At 43.1% G+C, this 22,598-nt stretch overlaps 1 protein-coding gene across 5 annotated transcripts in view; it reads left to right on the top strand.

Annotated features, from left to right (window-relative positions):
• PXK (PX domain containing serine/threonine kinase like) overlaps positions 1–22,598 on the top strand; it is a 1,650,359-nt gene that overhangs the window by 722,449 nt on the left and 905,312 nt on the right. The gene's annotated exons all lie outside the window — the stretch shown is intronic.

Below are 22,598 nucleotides of genomic sequence, written 5' to 3' on the forward strand. Positions count from 1 at the left end.
TCTTGCCTTCTTCCTGCCTGTCCCAAGTCATCTTCACCAGATTGTCTTCTGCTTTTCTGCACATGCGCCTGAACCACTGTAATCTGTTCTATTTGTCCTTTTCTGCAATTGGAGCTACTTTGGCTTCTGCTCTTATGCCCTCATTTCTTTGTCTGTCCCACAGTGTGCATCCTACCACCTGTCTCAGACACTTAATCTCCATCACTTCTAGCTTCCTCAGTTGCTCTGCCTTTACTGCCCAGGTTTCTGTATCATACAGTAGTACTTGGTTGCACCACTGTTTTATACACCTTAATTTTCAGCTTCTTTTGCATTCTTCTATCATGTACTACACCTGGCACTCTGTGCCAGTTGGCTGCAGCCCCTCTAATTCTAGCTTTGTTCTCCTCATTCAGACTTCCCCTCTCCTCAACCATCCCTCCCAGATACTTGAAGCTGTTTACCTGTTCCACTATTTTCCCTTCTATCTCAGTTCTCAGCTTCTTCTGATTTCCCCCATTTGCTGCCATTACCACCGTCATATCTGTACTCAGTTTCATCCCATGTGCCTTTAGTTTTGTATTCCATTCCCCATATCCTTTGTTGCAGTTCTTGCTCAGAATCTGCCTGTAATGCCACATCATCTGCATACAGTCACTTTGTTAATCTGTTCACTCAAACCTGTTTGCTAATGTAGTTCATCGGTATGAATAACAGTGTTCTCGGAGATGAACCCTGGTATGAATAACAGTGTTCTCGGAGATGAACCCTGGTGTGTACCCATTCCCACTAGGAACCCCTCTGTGAGACTGAACATTGTTCGTACTTTAGTCATTGGGTCCTTGTACATAACTTGCACTAATTCTACCAGTATTTCTTGGACTTTGAACCACAACAGGACTGCCCAACCGTGGAATCTTGTCATATGCTTTCTCCAAGTATAGCAATGCCCAGTGGACTCTCTCCTCATCTCTATCTTCTTCTCAACTATTTGTCTCACTGCAAATATCAGGTCAGTTGTGCTGCATCCTAATCTGAATCTGAACTGCTCATCTCCCATCTTGCTTTCTACTACTGTGCGTATCTGTTTAACTGTCACCCTGTCCAGAACTTTCATGTAGTGTGGCAGGATTTTGATACCTCTGTACCGCTCACAGTTGTGCATGTTCCTGTTGTTCTTGAATACTGGCACTAGTATGCTTATTCTCCAGTCATCTGGAATATGCCTTTTTCTCCATACTGCTATGAGTACACTGAGACATTTCGCCCCTGTCTCACCCAACATCTTTATCATATCCGCTGCGACCTTATCTGAGCTGCTGCTTTCCCTGACTTCATTTTCCTTAGTGCTGTACTTATTTCTTCTGTGGTGGATTCTTCCTTTTCCCTCATCGTAGGTTGTGCCTAGGGCAGTACAGATTCTGTGGGATTTTCTCCATTCAGAAACTGAAGGAAGTACTCCTGTATGCCTTTGATGTCTTGTGAACTGGTGGGCAGGTTGTTGCTAGCATCCATTATGAAGGGTGTCTGACTGTCTTGTTTATCCTTCTGTCTTTGCCTTGCAACCTGATATAGTTTTTTTGTGCCATCTATTGAGTCACTCTCCAGAAGCTGGTAGAGTGCCTCTGATGCCACGTTCTTTGCTATTGCAACTCCTTTTTAACCTCTGGGTTAGCCAACAAGTTTTCCTTCCTAGCCTGGTTTGTCTTTTCTGTCTCCCACTTTTTTTCTGCACTTCTTTCTTTCGATAACTACTTGGACTTCTGCATTACACCACCAGCTTTCCTTATGTACCTTATTTCCATACGTGGCTCGGCCCCATATCTATTCTGTAGTCCTCTTACGTGCTGGTTTGAGGCACTGCCATTCTTCAACTCTCCTCTTCAAGAAATACTAGAGCCCTGAGTAATTCCTTGATCTGTTGTGCTTTCTCACCTGTCAACTTCCAGATCTTCAGTCTGGTCTCTGTTAACTTTAGAGCCTTCTCTAAGCACTGCTTGCAGCTATTGTGGCAACTAGTGGTTTATGCTGTGGGCCAGCTGTTTCACTGGGGATGACTTTGCCATCACTGATTCTACCCCAGTGTCCTTTCCTTACTATGCTAGGAGGAAGTCTACTTGACTCGCATGTTGGCCTCTTTTATATGTGATCTTGTGACTGTTTCACTTTCTGAACCATGTTTTGGCTATTATAAAGCCATTTGTCAGACAGAAGTCTAGAATGGCCTCTTCTCCCTCATTCTTACTGCCCCACCCATGTGGGCCCAGGCAGTCATCATATCCTATTTTGTCTGTGCCGATATGTGCATTCAAGTCTTCTATTATCAACATAAATTCATGTTGTCCTGCTTTATCTAGTATGTCCTGCAACTGGTGTCTGAATGCACTTTTTTCCTTACTATTACAACCCCACTGTGGAGCATAGGCTGCAATTATGAATACTATCCTATCATTAGGCTGTAATCTGCCATGAGTCTATCACTAATTCTGATGACATCCATCAATGTCTTCTGAAGCTTCTCCCTCACCACAATTCCCACACCATTTCTAGCTTGTCCTCTTCCTGAGTAGTAGATTATAGATCCCAAACAGACTGGCTTTGCAGCACTGTCCTTCCATCTTGTCTCCTGAATAGATAGGATGCCCAGCCTCCACCTTACCATCATGTCTACTTCCAAGCTACATCCTATCAGTGAATCTACACTGAATGTGGCAATTCTTAGTTCATGTTTGGCAGGCTAACTGGTTTTAAGTCCAGCTTTCACTCAACAGTTATCCCAGGTAACCCAAGCTGGGTAATTGGACACTGGCTAGTCAGTAGCTTATTGACCCAGGACTACTGGGCTTTATGGCATGCACACACTAATCAGTAAGGGCACATACACCCCACCCACCCTTAGCATGGGTCCCTGGCATAGGTTGGGGTAGGCCATGTCCTCAACCCTGTTATCACCGGAAAATACCCATGTTCACTTGGCAAGATTAGTCAACACAATTAAATGACTTGTACACCGTTGAGTGGCTAGCTGTGCCACAGTACACAGTCTGTGATCTGGATTCTCTATCCTGAGGATGTTGAGCACCACAGTAGATGCCCAAATCAGTTTGTCTGTACAACTCGTCCCCCTATAGGGCAGCATGTAGAGTCTGTGCTGCTGCCCACAGCTCCACAGTTTGAGATGGAAATACTCAGCATGTTTTTTTGGAGGTGAGAGGAGCTCCACAGAGAGACAGACAGAATATGCAAACTCCAAACAGACATTGGCCTGAGGTCAGGATCAAACCTTGTGCATGGAAGGCAAAGACTCTAACCAATATGCCATTTGGTTGAGAGAAAATCAACCAGAAAAGGGGAAGATAAACACTGGCTGGGAAGAATCCTGCAGCTGTTCAACTAAAAGCAGTTCACGCTTCAGCTTTGGTAGAAGAGAAGGCATCAAGTAATTTAGAGGAACAAACAAATCAAATGCACTCAGTGGTGATTAATATAAATGAAACATTTGGAAGAATATGTCAACTCAGAAAGAATGAAAAAAACGAAAAGAAACTTTTAACAAGATATTCAGATGAACTGATAAACTGCAAAGATCAGAATTTGAAATAAAGAAAATGCTGGCTGAGTATGAGGCTTCTCCAGAAGAGCCGTTTTAAAAAATAAAGGACAGAGCACAGAGAAACGATGAGATTTCTTGAGTACCTGAGAAACTGGAAAGAACAGATTGTATTTATTTTATGAAAGCACAAAGAAGAAACTGGTCTGGTATACCACAGCAGGATTTGTTAACTGAAGTGGCACATCGAGTGTAGACTCCAAACCTGGCCATAAAAATTCAGCGACGACACGTATTAATAGAGATGCAATCATACCAGCAGAAAGAAGTGATTCTGACAAAACTGTGATGGAAGGGAAACGTATTAAAAATTGGAGATAGCAATTTATATCTTCTCTGCCTCCCTGTTTAGTTTTTCATAAAGATAGTGTCCTTAAGAACCGATCCTTCTTTCCTTCCTAAGGTGGTGTCAAGATCTAACATTAATCAAACTGTTAACCTTCCTGTGTTCTTTCCAAATTTTTCAAACAAAGGTGAATACATTTTACACTTATTAGATGTTCACAGGCAATTGCATTTGTATCTTCACAGATCAGAGAAATTTAGAAAATCATATCAATTATTTGTATTCTTTTCAGAAACTAGATTGGGTCAGCCAGTTTCAAAAGTAACTTCATCAAAATGGGTGACCGATTGCATTTTCTTTGTCTATAAAATGTTTGGTCTGGCTTGCCAAAGCCCTTAAGAGCCCATTCAACCAGGTCCATGACAACTTCATTAGCTTTTTCATCCAGGTCTTCCATGGATGATTTTGTGTGGCTGCAACTTGGGCTAATCCAAATATGTTTATTACTCATTATGAATTGGATCTGGTCTTGAGGGGAAGAGTGGCCTTCGGCTCTACAGTACTTTGGAATATCCTTCCTTAAAGTCTGTGATGGTGTGTATTATTGCCAGCTATGCCAGGAGAAGTAGGGCAGTGGATGTGTAACATATGCCAGCAGGAATTTAGTAAAGAGTTGTATGTTATTTGAATGTCAGACTGATTTATGCAGATGCTTGTGTCAAAAATGGATATGTAAAGTTGCTTGTGTTAAAAATGTACCAACAGTGGGTCCTGACTGTATTGTATATATTTTAACAGAGGATAGCGGAAGAAGCTCAGCTCCATCTTACTGGAAAATAGTAAAAAATTAAATTACTGGGCCTAGGCCATAAAGATGTTATCTCATAGTTTTGAATGAAACCAGAGACAAGTCTCTGTAGGAGGAGTAGAAGTTTGCAGTTAATTGTTTTATGACTTGCAGAAGCTGCACCAGATCTGAGCAATGCCCTTGTGTGTGTATTATTGACATGTAAGTGCCAAGTCCTGGCAGTTTCTAGCAGTGGGGGGGTTGCATGGGAGCCAGAAGTCAGATGACCAGATATATGTGATATCATTCTGTACAGAAATAATGTTTTAATATCAGGTAAAACAGAAGTCTCAGGGCAGTCTGTTTCTTGGAACCTGACATAGAAGGATCCCTAACCTACTTCATCTTGCCTTGCTCTGTTAAGTAAGTAGGAACAGTAATTCTGTAGATCAGTTGGAAAAATGTAGTGAGAATAGATAAGTATTGTCTTTCTGTAACTATGTGAATCTTTTTCAGCTGTTATTTTTAATATTTCCTATGACTGAAACTCTGGTGCTTACTGTAAATGGATATTTCACATTTTCATGTTCTTTTATTATTTAATATATTTAAACTTTTAATTGTGGCTGGTCCTTTAGAGAATATTTTAACCTTTGCAAGTACTTGTATTTATTGGTGACACTGTGACCACTCATGAAGCCTGGCTGTTTGATCAACATTACTATTTGCATTACATCCTTACATCCTTCTAAGTTGGGAACTGCTGATTGAGAGCTCAGTGTCTGTTATTCTAAAAGTGTATTAGTTCTGGTTTAAGCACTTGGGCTTCAGGCCAGTTATTTTACAATAAGAAGGATTGCGGTCTGCACTCTTGTGGGGGGAGAGGCTGGACTCTGCCCTTTTGAGCAGGGAATTTCTGGTTAAAGGCTTATAGTGCCTGCATATTCTAACTGTTTCTTACTGAAATTGGTACACCTTGTTTGCTGTAGCATAGACTAGATCCAGGCCTGCTGAATCTAGCTTTATTTGTATGCTTGTTGTTTATTTCCCTGAAACGCTAATTCCACCTAAAACGTGGCCTTTTAGCACTTCTGTGGATCACTAGTGATATCTGCATTGCTTACTGTACTTATTTCCTTGTTTCACTTGAAAGAAAGTTACTGTTTGTCGTTTTTGCATTTAAGTTACCTGTAACACATTGCATTTAAGTTACCTGGCACTTGCTCACTAAAGCAATTATATAAGTCAGCTCTAAAAAATTAAAAGCACTACACCCTCACAAACTCCCCTTGAGTACCTTGTTCCCCATTGGCCCTTTTTTCAATTATAAAGGAATTCCCAATACTATTCTAGCATGTCCAAATGTCAGTTGTCAATCTCCTCTCCGGTCCAGCTGGTGAATCTGGGAATCTTGAGGCAATGTTACAACTGCCTCATGTACACAGACAACCCTCTCCTCCTCCCAACAAATTCCAACACATGTGAGAGATGCAACCATATAGCCAAACTGGAGGCTAAGCTCTCTCAACTCAGTACTGGCATAACCAGTCAGGAGGAGAAGGAAACCACACTCACTACAATTCCAGTCTCACATAGACCTATCACGACAACAAACCAAACACATAAACACACAAAAACATACTTGGAGGCTCTAAATAAAAATCTGCCTAAGCAGCAGAGACCTCCAAAGCAGACACCCAAGCAACCGCTACCCCAAAACAAAACACGTGCAACACATAGCTCACAAAGCCAGTGTGCCGAACAGTCACAGCCCTTAAGGCTAAACAACACACCTGATACACTTGTAATAGGTGACTCTATTGTCAGGCACACTGACGTCCCGCTCACCAGGCTGAACAAGGAGAAGGTCACGGTGAGCTGCCTGTCGGGCGCTAGGATCCGCCACATAACACAAGCACTCAGGTCACTCCAAGGCAAGTAAAATATGACTCAGTCATTGTCCATGCTGGTGTGAATGACCTGAGACGTGCCTCCCTGGACTACATGAAAAGAGACATAGAGGAGCTCTCTGAGCATGTAGCCCAGGCCGGTATGACCCTGACCTTGAGTAGCATCTTACCCTCACCAAGAATGATGCCACAATATGAAGACAAGATGATCAATTTCAACAATTGGCTTAAGTGTTGGTGTCATTCAAAGGGGATCCAGTGCCTGTCTGGCTGGGATGACATGCTCGACAAGCCACGATGCTTCGCTAGGGACGGCTTGCACCTGTCACCCCTGGGCTTTTGGATATTGGCAAAGGCCCTTGCTACCCCATAGTGCCTTTTTTAGGCAAGGCTCAAAAGACAAACCCACCTCCATAGGTATCACAAGGGATAAGAAACTAAGAGTAATGCTACTCAACGCCAGAAGTCTAAACCTCAAGATGCATGCACTCGAAACTCTCCTTAGCATGGAGAACATCGATATCTGTGCAGTAACAGAAACCTGGTTCAAGGCTCGAGAGCACCCCAGCACTACCAGGTTATACCTCATACCATGCTTTTCGGCCCCAAAACTTGGACCGAACCACAAAAGGAGGGGGGAGTATCAATATTTGTCAAAGATACCCACACCTCCAGGTTGGTGGCACAGCACGAAGCATCAGAGACTATCCATGTGCAACTAACTGTGGGTAAAACTGCCTTCCAGTTTATAGCCTGCTACAGACCACCCTCCCAAACACAGAAACCCCACTCGGCATTCCTGAGAATACTGGAAAATATGAAGGTCTCTCCAAACACCATTATATTGGGCGACTTCAACTACCCAAGCATAGACTGGGAGCATTACTCTAGCTCCAACACCCTAGCCCAAAGGTTCCTAGAATTTATAAACTCAAATGCTATGGAACAACTTGTTACCTCTCCCACAAGAGGGGAAAACTTACTGGACCTGATCATCACCAACATGGGGCACTATGCTCCAGACCAGAAGTGTATCCCTCACTGGTAAGATCAGACCATAAACTAATCTCACTGGATATTCACATCCCGACCCCACCCCCTGCCCAGAAAACCACAGTGAAAAACTTCTCTAAAGCAAATTTCACACGCCTCAAAACCGAGGCGAAATCCTTCAAAGCCCCCGGGCCTGTGGAAAATACGGCCCAGACCACAGAATCCTTTATAAACGCATTCTATGAACACCTTCAGGAATGCATGGATCATGCAATCCCAAATAAAACCAAGACCCAGTCCTCCAAAGGCAGACGTCCTGTCTGGTGGACCCCAGCCATAAACAAGCTATATACAATAGAAGGAGGAAGCTACTACATGATAGAGCAAAATCCCAAAAAGGGAAGACATCTCTGATCAGTATTAGCAAAAAACTACGGGCACTCATAAAATCATCTAAGGCCAGCTTCGAGAGAAAAATTGCACAGGACACTAAGGATAATCACAAGGCTTTCTTTAGTTATGTTAGGAACCTGGGTGGGAATTCCCAGATATGCTCAGAATTAGTCCAAAATGACAAAAAATACACCGAGCCCACAGACATTGCCAACATCCTAGCTGACAGGTCCAGTGCAAACTCCCCCCCCCCCCACACTAAAAGGGCAAATATCTATCCCAACAGAGTGCTGCCCCCCTGACATCTCAGATGCTCAGGTAAGAGCCGCCCTCTCCAAAGCAAAAACACAGCATCAATGGGACCAGATGGTGTCCCGGCGCATCCTACATGAACTCCAAGAAGAGCTAAACCCAAACATAAAACTACTGTTCAATCTTAGCCTTACTACAGGATATGTACCCAAAGAGTGGCGTACAGCAACAGTGGTCCCTCTCCACAAAGGTGGTGCCTCAACGGATCCTGGAAACTATCGCCCCATAAGCCTGACTAGCTTGGTCTGCAAAGCTATGGAAAGGATCATCATGGACCTCATAAATAAATATATTGGGGACCTACAGACACTGGATCCTACCCAGTTTGGCTTTGTTAAGGGCAGATCCTGCCTCTTAAACCTGGTCGATTTCTTTGAAACAGACAGGAAGGCCATTGACGAGGGGAAGGTGGTCCACACAGCCTACCTGGACCTCGCAAAAGCCTTCGATACAGTACCCCACTCGGGCATTATAGATAAGCTCACCAGCTTAAATATAAACCCCTATGTCACTAGATGGGTTGCAAACTGGCTCAAGGACAGAACCCACATGGTTAGAATTGCTGGAGCCATGTCAGACTCTAAACCAGTTGCAAGTGGCGTCCCACAAGGCTCAGTCCTGGGACCTCTCTTGTTCGGTATATATTTCTCGGCGGTACAGGCCAACACGGAAGGACTGTGGCTGACCAAGTTCGCAGATGACTGCAAACTGGACGCCATAATCAACTCTCCAGCCGACAAAAGCATCCTCCAAAAGGGCCTAATAGAAACAGACAACTGGTGCTAGAGCCATGGCCTCAAGCTAAACGCCAAAAAGTGTATAGTCATCCCCTTTGGCAAAAACAAAGTGCCCACAAATTACCACATAGGTGGTAATCCATTAAGTACAGAAGAAGTCATTAGGGACCTGGGGACCCAAGTTGATAGCAATCTCTCATTTGACAACCACGTGGCCAAAGTGGTTAGAAAAACATTTTATATAGCCCACCTAATCATGAAGGGATTCACATCTAGATCAGGAGAGGTCATCGTGCCTCTTTACTCATCCCTCATCAGGCCCATAATTGAGTACAATGTCCCTTTTGGGATGTACCTTACCAGACACCTGCAGCAACTGGAAAGACCCCAAAAGTGCCTCACCAAGAGGATCAAAGGGCTCAAACAGATGCCATATGCTGCCCGGTTAAAGAAACTCCAGCTCTACTCAGTGGCATACCGCCTGCTCAGAGGCGATCTGTGCCTGACGTATAAAGCCATGTCCAACCTGGAATTAATGGACATGCTGCACCTCAGAAAATCTAAATCCCATCGAGCTACGCTCGAGACTTGAACCTCAGCACTGAAATAAATAGGACATGCTGGAGGGACAGATTCATAACCCAGAGGCTCCCTTCACTCTGGAATAAAATCTCAGTCCAGGTTAGGCAGAGTCCCACATTGACTGTCTTCAAGAGGAATCTTGATGAGTGGATGGGAGATCGTAGGTTTACCCCGGCTATCACTTCTGTGTCACTGTTAGACAGAGGCACAGTATACTAACCTCAAAAAAAGGCATAGCAAAATTAATTTAAAATGGGTGGCGAAAGCCAAACACACTCTGGCTAGGCTTATAAATGCCCTAGGGCAGATAGCCTAGTATGAACCTATGAATATTAATTTCACTCAGTATAATTGAGTACCCTTGCAAGAGCCTTAGGTAGCTGGCTTTGTAGAGTCTGGTGGCACTGATAGCCACCCTGGGCAGAAGGGGGCACAGCAGGTAAATCTGTACCAGCCTTTCTCAGGTGTGTGTGTGTGTTTGGTGTGTGAGCTACTTGGAGAAGGGACATGAATCACAGGTTTCACATAGAGGATGCTGGATGGCTTGGCTTGAACACTCAACTGAGGACTTAACCCTATAGCTGTGATAGAGGGGGAGCTTTACTGGGGCCCTGGAGGGAAACAGATATAAAGAAATCCAGACCCCAGGCTGACTGTGTTTCCTGTGTGCTCTTATTGGAAATTGAGCTTGATGCAGAGAGGTCTGCATCTGGAAATACTGAGTGTATTCATTTGTATTCCAAGTGAACATCCCTATCCAGTGTCAGTGGTGATGATTCAGACTCCTTGATTACTGGCCCAGAGTGGAGACTTCACAGAGTTCACCCAGGATTCCGGTAGCTGGGGACTCTGTCCCTTATGTTGAAAAATGAATGAAAATTGACAACATCAGATAAAGATTTTATGTACTCACCATAATGTTCCATCTGTGGTGTCCATTTCCATTCTTCCTCAAACCTCCCCCCCAACCTCCTACCCCTTTTTGTCTTGAGGACTTTTGGAAATACAGTAGAACATTAGAGGAGCCAAAGTTCCTTCTATTTGAGCTCTGGATAGTGATTTTCCATCTTAAAACTATACATTTATTCCATCATACAAGAAGAAGCTGCAAAAAAGATCTGGGGAATGAAGGGGGGGCTGCTGCATTGTGAGTAAGGGAGGAGCTCAAGATCTTGTAGTATCTATAAGATATGAAACAGTGGACGAGTCCGATCAGAGGATCAAATCCGAACCTGTATGTTGAGGAAGAATGAAAATTAACAACACAGACGGAACATTATGGTGAGTACATAACTTCTTTCAACATTCCTGATAAGACCAGCTGCACCCAAAGGCATTACCTAACCTAAAATTAAGTTTACCCATGCCAAAGCGCATGCTATACAGCCGGTGTTCCCACTTACACTGATTTGCTGTCTGTTCTTTTCTTGTTTGTATTCCTCCTTTCAGAAAACATTAACTCTTTGCCCTAAGAAAAAGTGCACTGGCCAACTTTAAAACTAAATTGTACATTGTTCTATTAAATGCATTAAAATATTAAGGTTGCTAAAGAGACTGTTATCTTATTCACTTCCTGTAATTTCAAACTTTATTTTTCACTAAACTGCTTGCCATTGTAAGATTGTTTGCACCTGCAAGACAGCTCGACTCCATGTAAATGTAGTCAGTAATGCTTTGTAAGAATTGCATTTTTGTGAGATTGTGCTCATTTAGAGTTTCCCTGTGATTGGCTTGGACACCTATGACTACAAGACCTGGACAGCTTGTAAAACCATCTGGACCTACAAAATTGATGTGTGTTTTTGCACTTGCTTAAACTGTCTCGGTGCTATTTAACACTTATGTGCTGCATTTATTGATTTAGTTGAATTTATCACTGTTTTTCAGTTTGCACTTGTTAAAGAAACACCATGTGTTTGTTACTGTACTGCTCTTAGGATGTTTTAACAGTATTCTGATATTTCCTAACATCCTCTGATACTACAAAAGCTGTTCTGAGTTTGCCAACGTTCTCATGAGTCTGCCAAAATATTCTAAGTTTTGCAAAGTTTTTTCTGTATTGTAGTTCTCTTACATTGCCCACATCTTTCTGTATTTTGTGAACATTTCTCAGGGTTAGTGAACTTATTTCCAAGGACTCCTGATACTGCAGGAATTCTGACTTATGTTATAAAGCATTTGTTACTGCACTTGGGCTCAAAAACCAGTTAATTTTACATTGTGTGTTCTTTTGTACTCTGGATGGAGCAGAGAGCTGAATTCAACCCATCCAAATTGGAAACTGCTGTTGTAAGGTTTATTGCATTTTTATCGGATTGGCCTGAGGGCTTAACCGTGTAAAATTCTTTTATCCTGCTGATATAAAAGCCTGCACAAAACTCTCCAGTTTAAAATCCTGTATAGGAAATGCTCTCCATACTCTCCCACTGTTCACAGTTGTTCTAAGAGCTGCCAATTTGTACAGAGGGCAGTACAACTGCAGTTCACCTAATAGTACACTACTAAATACCCACTTTCACCTTTAAGTGACTCTCCCCTACTCCTTCCCATTTACTAAGGATCTGGTGTAATGGATAGGCACTTCCCTGTCATCTCTGATGTTCATTGTGCATACAGCTGCAGTCATAACAGATGGGTTCTCCTGCCGTCAGGCGGGTCCTCGGTCGGCCGAATTCCAAAGTCTAGGTCCTGCGTCGGTTGTTGTCGCTTCTTCCCTGACGTCAGTGCGACAGGGGTATAAAGGAACCAGCCGACGCCATTTTCTTCAGTCTTTCTTGCCGCGCGGTGCCCGAAGCAGAAGCAGTTCGCAAGTGCCGGTCGGCCAGCTCCTGAAATTACAAAAATTTTGAAACCGAAGTCTGCTTGAAAGCCAAGTACCCCGTTGGGGAAACTTTTCTTGCCTCAGACCGATGTCAGACAAAGTTAATAATTGTATTTCATGTGGGAAGCAAATACCACATGACGATTTCCATTCCCTCTGTATACCTTGTTTAGGCCCAGACCACGACGTCTCGGTCTGTCGCTTTTGTGCTACATTCAACAAACGCACCATTAAGCGTCGGGCGGAGTTCGCCCAGCATTATTTTGGAAAACAATTTAACTATATTATGTCGTCGGATACTCCGACTCCAGTTTTGTCTAAAAAATGCAAAGATAGGGACCGACACACAAGGTCCGCGGCCTCTTCCGACACCACGTGGTCCGGTTCTCAGTGAGGCGCCTACGCAGCCCCTGACTACCGATGACACTTCATTGGCGGTGTCTCCTGTGCCCGAGGCCGCAGGCTCCTCGGCCCACACCCCGAATACAGATACCAAAGCCACTCTGGGCGTTGAACCTCAAAATGTGGACAGGTCTACCTCCACTCAAGGTGTCTTCAGACCTTCCTCTTCTATTTCCATCAAGGCTTTCACTAAGTCTAAAGCAGCCATGCATTCTAAGAGACAAGCTTCACATGGCCCATCTATAGGCCCCATGCCTAAAAAACAGATGCTTAAAATGGCTGAGGATTTAATTTCTCTTATCAGGGGTTCTCAACCTCCACCGGACAAAAGGCCCAGAGTGGAGGAAGAATCTCCCTCCTCTGATCAGGGCTCCATTATTTCAGAGCACTCTGATGATCAGGAACATTCTTACTCCCCTTTTGAAGACTCTGATGCAGAGGAGTCCATTCCTTCTTTATCCCCCCCCCAGAGGATTACTCATTTGGGGAAACTTTGCATACCTTAAGGGAACACTTTCACTGGGAAGGCCAAGATTATTCAGATTCCAAGAAAAGGCTTGGGGAATTTCTCTTGCTACCTCAGCACAGGCCTCTGGCTATACCTCCTGTCTTGGACATCCTAGATGATGTTTACTCGGAGGCCTGCCTTAACCCGGATTCTCTGCCTCCAGCCCCAGTCAAGCCTGACAGGTACTACAGGGTTCCTGACTCACACCAATTTCTATACAAAAGCCATGCTGCTGACCCAGAAACCATCTCACAGGGCCCCAAGGGAATTAAGGCCTCCACTGCTAAAAATCCATTACCTTCCGAGAGAGATTCCAGATCCTTAGAAAGGTGGGGGAAAAAGGTATATACCTCAGCTACCTTAACCATGAGTGCCTTAAACTGTCAGTTCCATATGCTAAAATACCAACAGTTTTTGTTATCACAATTGAAAAGTAAAATGTCACAACCTGAACAACCAGACTTGAAGGATTTGATGCATAGTGCGGAACAAGTGGGTAAGCATACCTTACAATGTGGTTTTGATGCTCTAGAGGCCTCATGTACAGCTGCTGTTACAGGATCAGTCATACGTAGACATGCCTGGCTCAAGGAACAAACCTTGCCTGATCATGTCAAAGCTAAATTACTAGATGCCCCCTCTACAAAAGAATGTATTATTTGGTGCTAATGCTGAGGAGGTATTAAGGAAAATGGAGGAAAAGGCTAAATCAATGCAAACTGTGAAAGATTTTCTACAGGTACAACCTCCACGTTTCAGTAGAAATTGGCCTTCTAAAAATTGGTCCTTTCCAGCCACGGACAGACCCCAAAGAGGTAGATACAGACGCCCGAGGGGCAGGGGACAATCCCAAGGATCGTTTAGAGGCAGACAGTGGCAAGCTCCTACACAAAGAGGTGGTGAGGATAACTCGCAATCTTTCAGAAAGCAAGTCCAATGACTTTCCCCTTTGCATGCCAAGCAAGACTCAAATGGCAGCCCCCTTAGGAGGAAAACTGGCATTATTTTCAAAAAATTGGCATATTGTCACAAAAGACAAATGGATCCTGGACATTATAAACAGAGGCTACAGATTCCATTTTCACACCCTTCCAAAAATGAGAGGCATGCCAAACCTGCCACACAATCAAAGGGCAGAGGCACAAAGGCAAATTACAGATCTCATAAACATGAAAGTTATTCAAGAGGTACCTACGCACGAACAAGGTCAAGGTTTTTATTCCAGACTATTCCTGGTACCAAGGAAGGGAAAAGATTGGAGACCTATTTTGGACCTATCCATCCTGAACACATTTCTACTCATACCAAAATTCAAGATGCTCACCCTACAGCAGCTTCTTCCCATGCTGGGCAAGGAGTCTTGGCTGGTAACATTGGACCTCAAGGAGGCATACCTGCATATCCCAATCAGACAAAATTGCAGAAGATATCTCAGATAGATTTCTTGCAGGTTCAACCCATTATCAATTCTCTCCATTGCCCTTTGGCTTATCTACTGCGCCCAGAGTATTCACGAAATGCCTGGCATCAGTAATTGTCTACTGCAGACTTCAAGGGATACAAATATACCCCTATTTGGACGACTGCCTGATCCAAGCGGACAGCAAGCACATTCTTCTGAAACATCTGGCTTATGTAATAATGTTGTTGAACTCTCTGGGATACACAGTCAACAAAAAGAAATCAAGACTAATACCCTCTCGGAAGATAATTTTCCTGGGTGCCAACTTGGACACAAACACCCAGATGGCCTACCTCACGCCAGAGAAGCAGGGGCAACTAACTCAATACTTCAGAACACTAGCAAATTGCACCAGGCTAACTGCAAGGAAAATCCTGCAGGCACTGGGATTCATGGCATCTTGCATCTTACTAATCCCATGTGCAAAGCTGCATATGAGGAAACTTCAATGGTACCTGAAAAACCTATGGTCTCAACACAGCCACAGTTTGGAAACAATAATACCACTAATTCCATGTCTGCAAAAGTAATTTCTGTGGTGGGCTCAAGCATGCCAAACAAACACAGGTCTTCCATTCATCAAGCCTCAAGCAAATCAAGTCATCACAACTGACGCCTCGGACTACGCCTGGGGGGCGCACATGACAGATCGGTGCATTCAGGGCAAATGGTCCTAAAAAGAAAGGCACCTTCACATCAATCAAAAGGAAATGCTAGCAGTAATAAATGCTATTATAGCTTTCAAAGACCTTCTGCAACCAGGTCAACTATTGATAAGAACGGACAACACCACAGTTATGTGGTACATAAACAAACAGGGAGGAACACATTCATACCCCCTATGCAGACTGGCCATGTCACTTTGGAACATGGCCATGGACTTACAAATCGAACTACAAGCACAGTACCTGCCAGGCAAGGAAAACACACTGGCAGACAACCTAAGCAGAAATATAACAGATCCACACGAATGGAAGTTGCATCCAAAAGTTTTACAGAAATAATCCAAGCATGGGGAAGGCCAGACATAGATCTCTTTGCCTCCAAGACAAAATTCTGCTCAAGGATTTTCCATCCAAAGGCCTGGAGAGTGGACGCTCTCTCTTTCGGTTGGACATTAATGACAGTTTATGCCTTCCCACCTCTTCCTCTGCTGCCCAAAGTTCTATTGAAAACCAGAGCAGACAGACCAAAGATGATTCTCATTGCTTCAGATTGGCCAAGACAACACTGGTACCCCCTCCTGAGGAACCTGACACATTCTCCACCATGGACACTGCCTCTAATGCCTCTTCTTCTGACTCAGCACAGCTGCAAAACTCTTCACAGACCGGTAAAAACACTCAATCTAGCCGCATGGAAGATTCCTTAGCATCACAACAGACCCTACTCTCCAAGGAGGTACAGGATGTCATTTTGGAGGCAAGGAGGCCGTCAACTAGAAAAGCTTACTCTGCAAAATGGAAACGGTTTTGTGTCTAGAATGAGAAAAAGGGCCAGGAACCTGGAAAAACTGAATTTACTTCAAATACTACAGTATCTAGCTGAGCTGCTAAGCAGTGGACTTTCATTCTCCTCCATCAAAATCCATGCCTCAGCCATTTCTGCAGAATACAACACTGATCCACCCTTATTCTCTCACCCTCTCTTAAGACAGTTCCTCAGAGGGGCTAAGAATCTAAGACCCCCAAGGAAACAACCAATACCTGCTTGGGATCTCAATTTCATTCTGGAAAAACTGACCTTGCCTCCCTTTAAGCCAGCTGCCTCATCAGATTTGCAATATTTGTCCTGGAAAACAGCTTTCCTTCTGGCTATTACCTCAGCTCGTAGAGTTTCAGAACTACAAGCTCTCATGGCTGTGCAGCCTTTTATCATCTTCCATCAGGACAGAGTTTCCTTACAAACCAACCCGTCCTTTATGCCTAAAGTGGTATCCAGGGTAGTTTTGAATCAAGCCATACATTTACCTACTTTTTATCCTAATCCTCAAAACAAAGGGGAGAGATTACTACATTCCTTGGACATCCACAGACAACTGCGTTATTATTTGGACAGAACAAAGCCTTTCAGAAAATCAGAACAGCTCTTCTTGTCCTATGCTGTAGGAGCTCAAGGAAAGCCAATTTCCAAGCAGACAATCTCAAAATGGATAGCCCACTGCATACGCTTTTGGTATTCTTTTCATGGCAAGACTGTTCCTACAGGCATCAGATCTCACTCCACCAGGGCCACAGCTACCTCTGCAGCTTTCCTCAGAGGAGTTCCTACCAAAGATATTTTGGAAGCAGCCACTTGGAGTTCTGTGCATACCTTCTCCAAGCACTACAACCTACCATTATACTCCAAAACTAGAGCAGACTTTGCCACTGCAGTCTTGCAGGGCATCCTGGCTCCTCCTAGTTCCATCTAGTGCCTACCACCCCTTTCTTAGCTTTGGGATTCTACCCATCTGTTATGACTGCAGCTGTATGCACGATGAACATATTACAGTTTTGTACCTACCATAAATGTAGATGTTCGAGTGCTAATACAGCTGCAGTCCAGGTTTCCCTCCCTCCTTCCCCTCTTGGGACAGGCCTATTGGCTAACACCAATTCATACAACCTGATTGGGGTATTCATTTATGGTGTATTTGCTTGCAGCTACTGTTTTTTGATTATATTGCATTGTTTTACTACACAAATTTATGTATTGCCTTCCTACTGGGGGCACCTGACATCTGGGGCAAGAAAAACTGAAGAAAGTGGCGTCGGCTGGTTCCTTTATACCCCTGTCGCACTGACGTCAGGGAAGAAGTGACAACAACCGACGCCAGACCTAGTCTTTGGAATTCGGCCAACCGAGGACCCGCCTGACGGCAGGAGAACCCATCTGTTATGACTGCAGCTGTATTAGCACTCGAACATCTACATTTATGGTAGGTACAAAACTGTACTTTTCTGGCCTGGCCTTGGTGGATATGGGCATCTTGAGGCAGTTTAGTAACTGCCTAATGTTCACTGACAACCATTTAATTTTAGAACAGACAATGGTATGACAGATGTAGATGTACAATGTCATTGGAGGCAAAGCTTTCACATACATGCACTAAAAATGCAGACCAGGTTGTTAGTATTACACCCAAAACACTCACTACTTACACACAGACTCACATATGTGATGGTACTCAACTTATAATCTACCCAAGACCTCCTAAAAGCATCTCTCAGTGGCCCTGCGCACACTCAAAAAAGACAGCACTTCACAAAACACACAACTCTGAAAATCATGGTAGCCTTGTTTTCAAGCCCATAAGGCAACACACCATACAGCCAAATATTCTAGTTGTTGAGGATTCCATTGTAAGACAATACTGATGTCCCCCTTACCAGGCTAAACAAGAAGACCACAGTGAGCTGTCTGTCTGGAGCCAGGATCTGCCAGATAATGCATGCACTTAGGTCTTTAAACCACAAGTACCAGTATGACACGGTCATAGTCCATGTGGGTGTAAATGACCTCAGTACCTCACTGGACTATATGAAGAAAGACATGATGGAGCTCTCTGAATGTGTCCCCCAGGCAGGTATGAATCTATTCTTGAGTAGCATCCTTCCTTCACCAATGATGATGCCACGGTACCAGCAAAAAAATTTTGACTTCGTTTGCTTAGTTTCTGGTGTCACAACAAGGGGATCCAATATCTGTCAGCCTGGGGAGACATGATCGAGAAACCACGATGCTTTGCCAGAGATAGTTTGCACCAGTCACCACTTGACTTCCGTATACTGGCAAAAACTTTATCCCCATAGTGCCAAGTTGTTAAACATTCCAACATAACAAAAATAACTCATGACTACCTTAAAGTACTGCTACTCAGTGCTAGGAGTTTAAGTAAAAAATTGCATTACCTGGAAGCACTCCTCACCCTGGAGACTGCAGACATGTGTGCAGTCACAGAGACATGGTCCAGAACCATAGAAAGCACCCCAGCTGTCAAAGGCTACAATGCCTTTCATACATTTTGATCCCCCTCCATTCAGGATAAAACAAAGGGAGGAGGTGTCTCAGTGTTCATAAAGGGCAAGTGCACTTGTAGGCTGGTCCAACACATGACTCACATGAGCTACTCCATGCCCAACTAACCATATGTGTGACCCTCTATCATATGCTTTCTAGCTACAGATCTCTTAACATGTTTCTGGAAAACCACACCTCCTATCTAAACTTACTAAAGTATCTTAACATTCAGCCTAACACCGTACTTATGGGTGCCTCCAACTACCCCTCCATAAAATGGGAGACTTATATGACCCATAATTCACTTGCTGAGAGTTTTTTTGACTTTGTCAATGTAAAGCGCATTGGAGCAACTACTTAGCTCCCCAAATAGAGGTACACATATCTTAGACCTAGTACTCACAAACATAGGAGCAGCATCCCCCCATGTTCGTGAGTACCAGGTACAAGTATCTTAGACCTAGTACTCACAAACATGGGGGGATGCTGCTCCCTCTCGTGTATTAACTCCTCTTAGGTATTTGTGTATTTTTATGTATGTGTGTTTTTAAAATGCTAATTAATTAATTACTTAGAGAGCATTTTCTGTGAATAATGCTGTGCTGTGATTGGATGGTAGATTTTTAAATTAGTATTTAAGAGATGCATACCGTCTTGTTCTTTTGGTCTGATGAAGCAATACTAATTTATTGTGAAAGCGCTTACCGTTTTAAATAAACTTGTATTTCGTTCTATATATACCTGACATCTGAGTGTGTGGTTTTTCCTCTGCCTGGGTGTTTTATATTGACATTTATTAAGTTCGCTTTTGGGTTGTTTAAACCGTTCATCTGAATAGCTGCTTAAAGCTTCTTCCATTTTTCCAGCCTTCTGTTATTTGAGTTGATATCCTCCTTCAGTGTTTCACTTATTTTAATCACCTCTGAGCACATTTGATTTATTTTTTCTCTAAATTAGTAGAAGCCATCTCTTGTACCAAAGGTGAAACTTGAACTATTTTTTTGCTCCACAGCTGCAGGATTCTTCCCAGCCAGTGTTTTCTCTTTACCTTTTCTGGTCATTTTTCTTTCAAATTGTCTAAATTAAGAGAACTTAATAGCCAGTAATTGAATTTTACTCAAGCTGAGAATACCAGTAGCTCTTCTCAGTTTCTTTTTTTCACACTGGGAGGACTGAAATTAAGCTGTCAATCAGTGTGCAGCCATCTTGGAATTCCCTTCTTTGAAAAATGTTGATGCTTGGAACGTGACAACATTGCAGTCTTATAGCAGACACTGTGCTAAGAAGTATTCTAGCATAAATGCAACGAAAAGTATGAAATAGGACACCTTGTTTACTTCTTGGAATGAGCTGTAAAGTCATGAGTTCATCTTGCCTGAAAAGTAATCTGGATGGTGTAGGTAGATCAGGATTAGGGGCATCAGGTGGTGTGGGGAGGAGCACTGTGGAAACCTTTTGCCTAAGGCATCAGCTGATAAAAAGGCCGGCCCTGCCTGTAACAAATACAACAGAGTTGGCTGAGCTTATGATGCCGTAAAATGCACTGCATTTTTCTTTGAGTTTGAGATTGTACTATCTAGCTCTTGTAAAGCTATGTAATTAAAGGTTCAATATGAAAAATGTCCTGTGCACAGTAAACTAACAATGTGTCTAAACACCTCAGAGTGGTGTACTTAGTCATATCTCTCAACCTCTTAGACCAAGAAGTCTGGACAAAAACCCAAAATAGGGGCAATTTTTAAATATTGCTCTTACAATTCTTCTACCACTTCCTCTCCTAACCCCCTTAAGCTCTTCTCTATCAATGCTCAGAGCCTAAATAACAAAATTCACCATCTTCATGCTTGGATTTGCCACAACCAACCAGACATCCTAGCCATTTCTGAAACCTGGCTAAAACCCCACATCACCGACTCTGAAATCTTACCTCCTGGCTTCCAAATCCACAGAACTGACAGACCAAATAAAAAAGGTGGAGGCTCTGCAATAATTTTCTCTAACCTTCTCTCCCTGATCCCTCTACAAATTCCAACTCCTGAGTTCAAAAACGCTGAACTTACAGCCAGTCTCCTTCGACTAAATAAACATAAGAACATCTGCATTATCTCCCTTTATATATCCCCAGGTGACAACACAACAACCCTTGAAAATATTCTTTACTGGGCCTCAACTGAAATCAAATTTGAAACCTACATTCTAGGCGACGTTAACATTGATTGGAATAAAATCAACTCTCCTTCCCCCTCCCAATTCATCAACCTCTTTAACTTCACCCAAGTAATACACTCAACCACCCGGCCTAACAAAACAAATCCCCCAGGATCTACCATTGACTGGATCCTAGTCTCTCATCCAAACAAAATAACTCTTTCAGGCACTATCCCTGATACCTTCAGTGACCATCTCCCTACTTTCATACACCGCTCCGCTAACTCTACCCAATATCTACACCACTACATCCACACTCGTAACCTCAGCAACTTCAACCCAACTATCTTCTCAAACATTCTTAAACATACCAACTGGCAGACCCTAAATACACTTCCCCTAGACAAAGCTGTAGAACAGTTTAACTCTATCTTCCTAAATACTCTGAACTCCCTAGCTCCTTCAAGAAACAAACGAGTCAAAGCTAACTCTGCCCCCTGGCTATCCAAAGAAACAAAACAAGTCATGCATCAAAGGGACAAATCTTGGAAGCTATACCAGAAAAATAAAATCCCTTCTTCCCTGCTCCAATACACCCAACTCCATAACCTAGCAAAAAAACTAATCACCCTGGACAAAAAGAACTACTACTACAAACTACAGTCCAACCAAAATAAGAACCCCAAACAGTTCTGGAAATCAGTAAATTCCCTTCTCCACCCAGGATCTAAAAATAACCCTTGCCCAGACCCAAGTAAAACTGACTCAGATCTAAGCTCTCTCTTCAACAAATTCTTCACGGAATCTATAGCTAATCTTACCAAATCCTTCCCCAACAATAATACATCCAACTCTCTTTCCTCTACTCCCAACAACCCCTCTAACTGTCCTCCCAGTTTCCAGCTGAAACCTGTTTCAACTATATTCATAAAAAGACTCTTATCTAAACCAAAGCCATGCATATTTATTTATTTATTTTATTTTACATTTGTTGACCGGGCTAGTCTGGCTGGATACATGTCCATTTTCAGCAGAGGCCCGAGGAGAAAAGCTCCACTAAATACTAAGTACATTACAAAATATTACAAATGTTTATAAGTAACAAATTAGAAAATCATAACATCACACAGAATGCAAGATAGATTCAGGAGAAGCACATTTCGATGAGCAGTTAATACCATATTAGCAATTTTACATAGAATGTACCTAGGTCGATTAGTACTGTAAAAGGAGAAGAAATAAGACAGATACTAATAGGAAGAGTGAAGGAGAGATGTAGTATGAGAAAGAAAAAGGTTAGCCTGGTGTACTGCAGGAACAAAGCCAATGATTTAGGTAGTACAGTTTAATTTTCTGTTTGAATGCCCCTGATAACATCCCCTCCTCTTTCCTTAAATGTGCTGCAGAAGGTATTGCTCTCCCTATCAGCATCTTAATTAACAGATCTATAAAAGAGTCATATGTTCCTATGCTTTGGAGATCAGCCTACATTCTCCCACTTCATAAAGGAGGCAAAAATACAAATATCTCCAACTTTCGCCCAATTGCCCTACTCTCACCTTTATCAAAAATCCTAGAGAAATGCGTCCACCACCAACTCATGCCTTTCTTAATCCATAACCACCTCCTAACACCCACCCAACATGGTTTCCGCCCTGGACACAGC

This window comes from Protopterus annectens, chromosome 7.part1, assembly GCF_019279795.1.
Source record: "Protopterus annectens isolate FY-2018-M chromosome 7.part1, PAN1.0, whole genome shotgun sequence".
NCBI classification, from domain to species: domain Eukaryota; kingdom Metazoa; phylum Chordata; order Ceratodontiformes; family Protopteridae; genus Protopterus; species Protopterus annectens.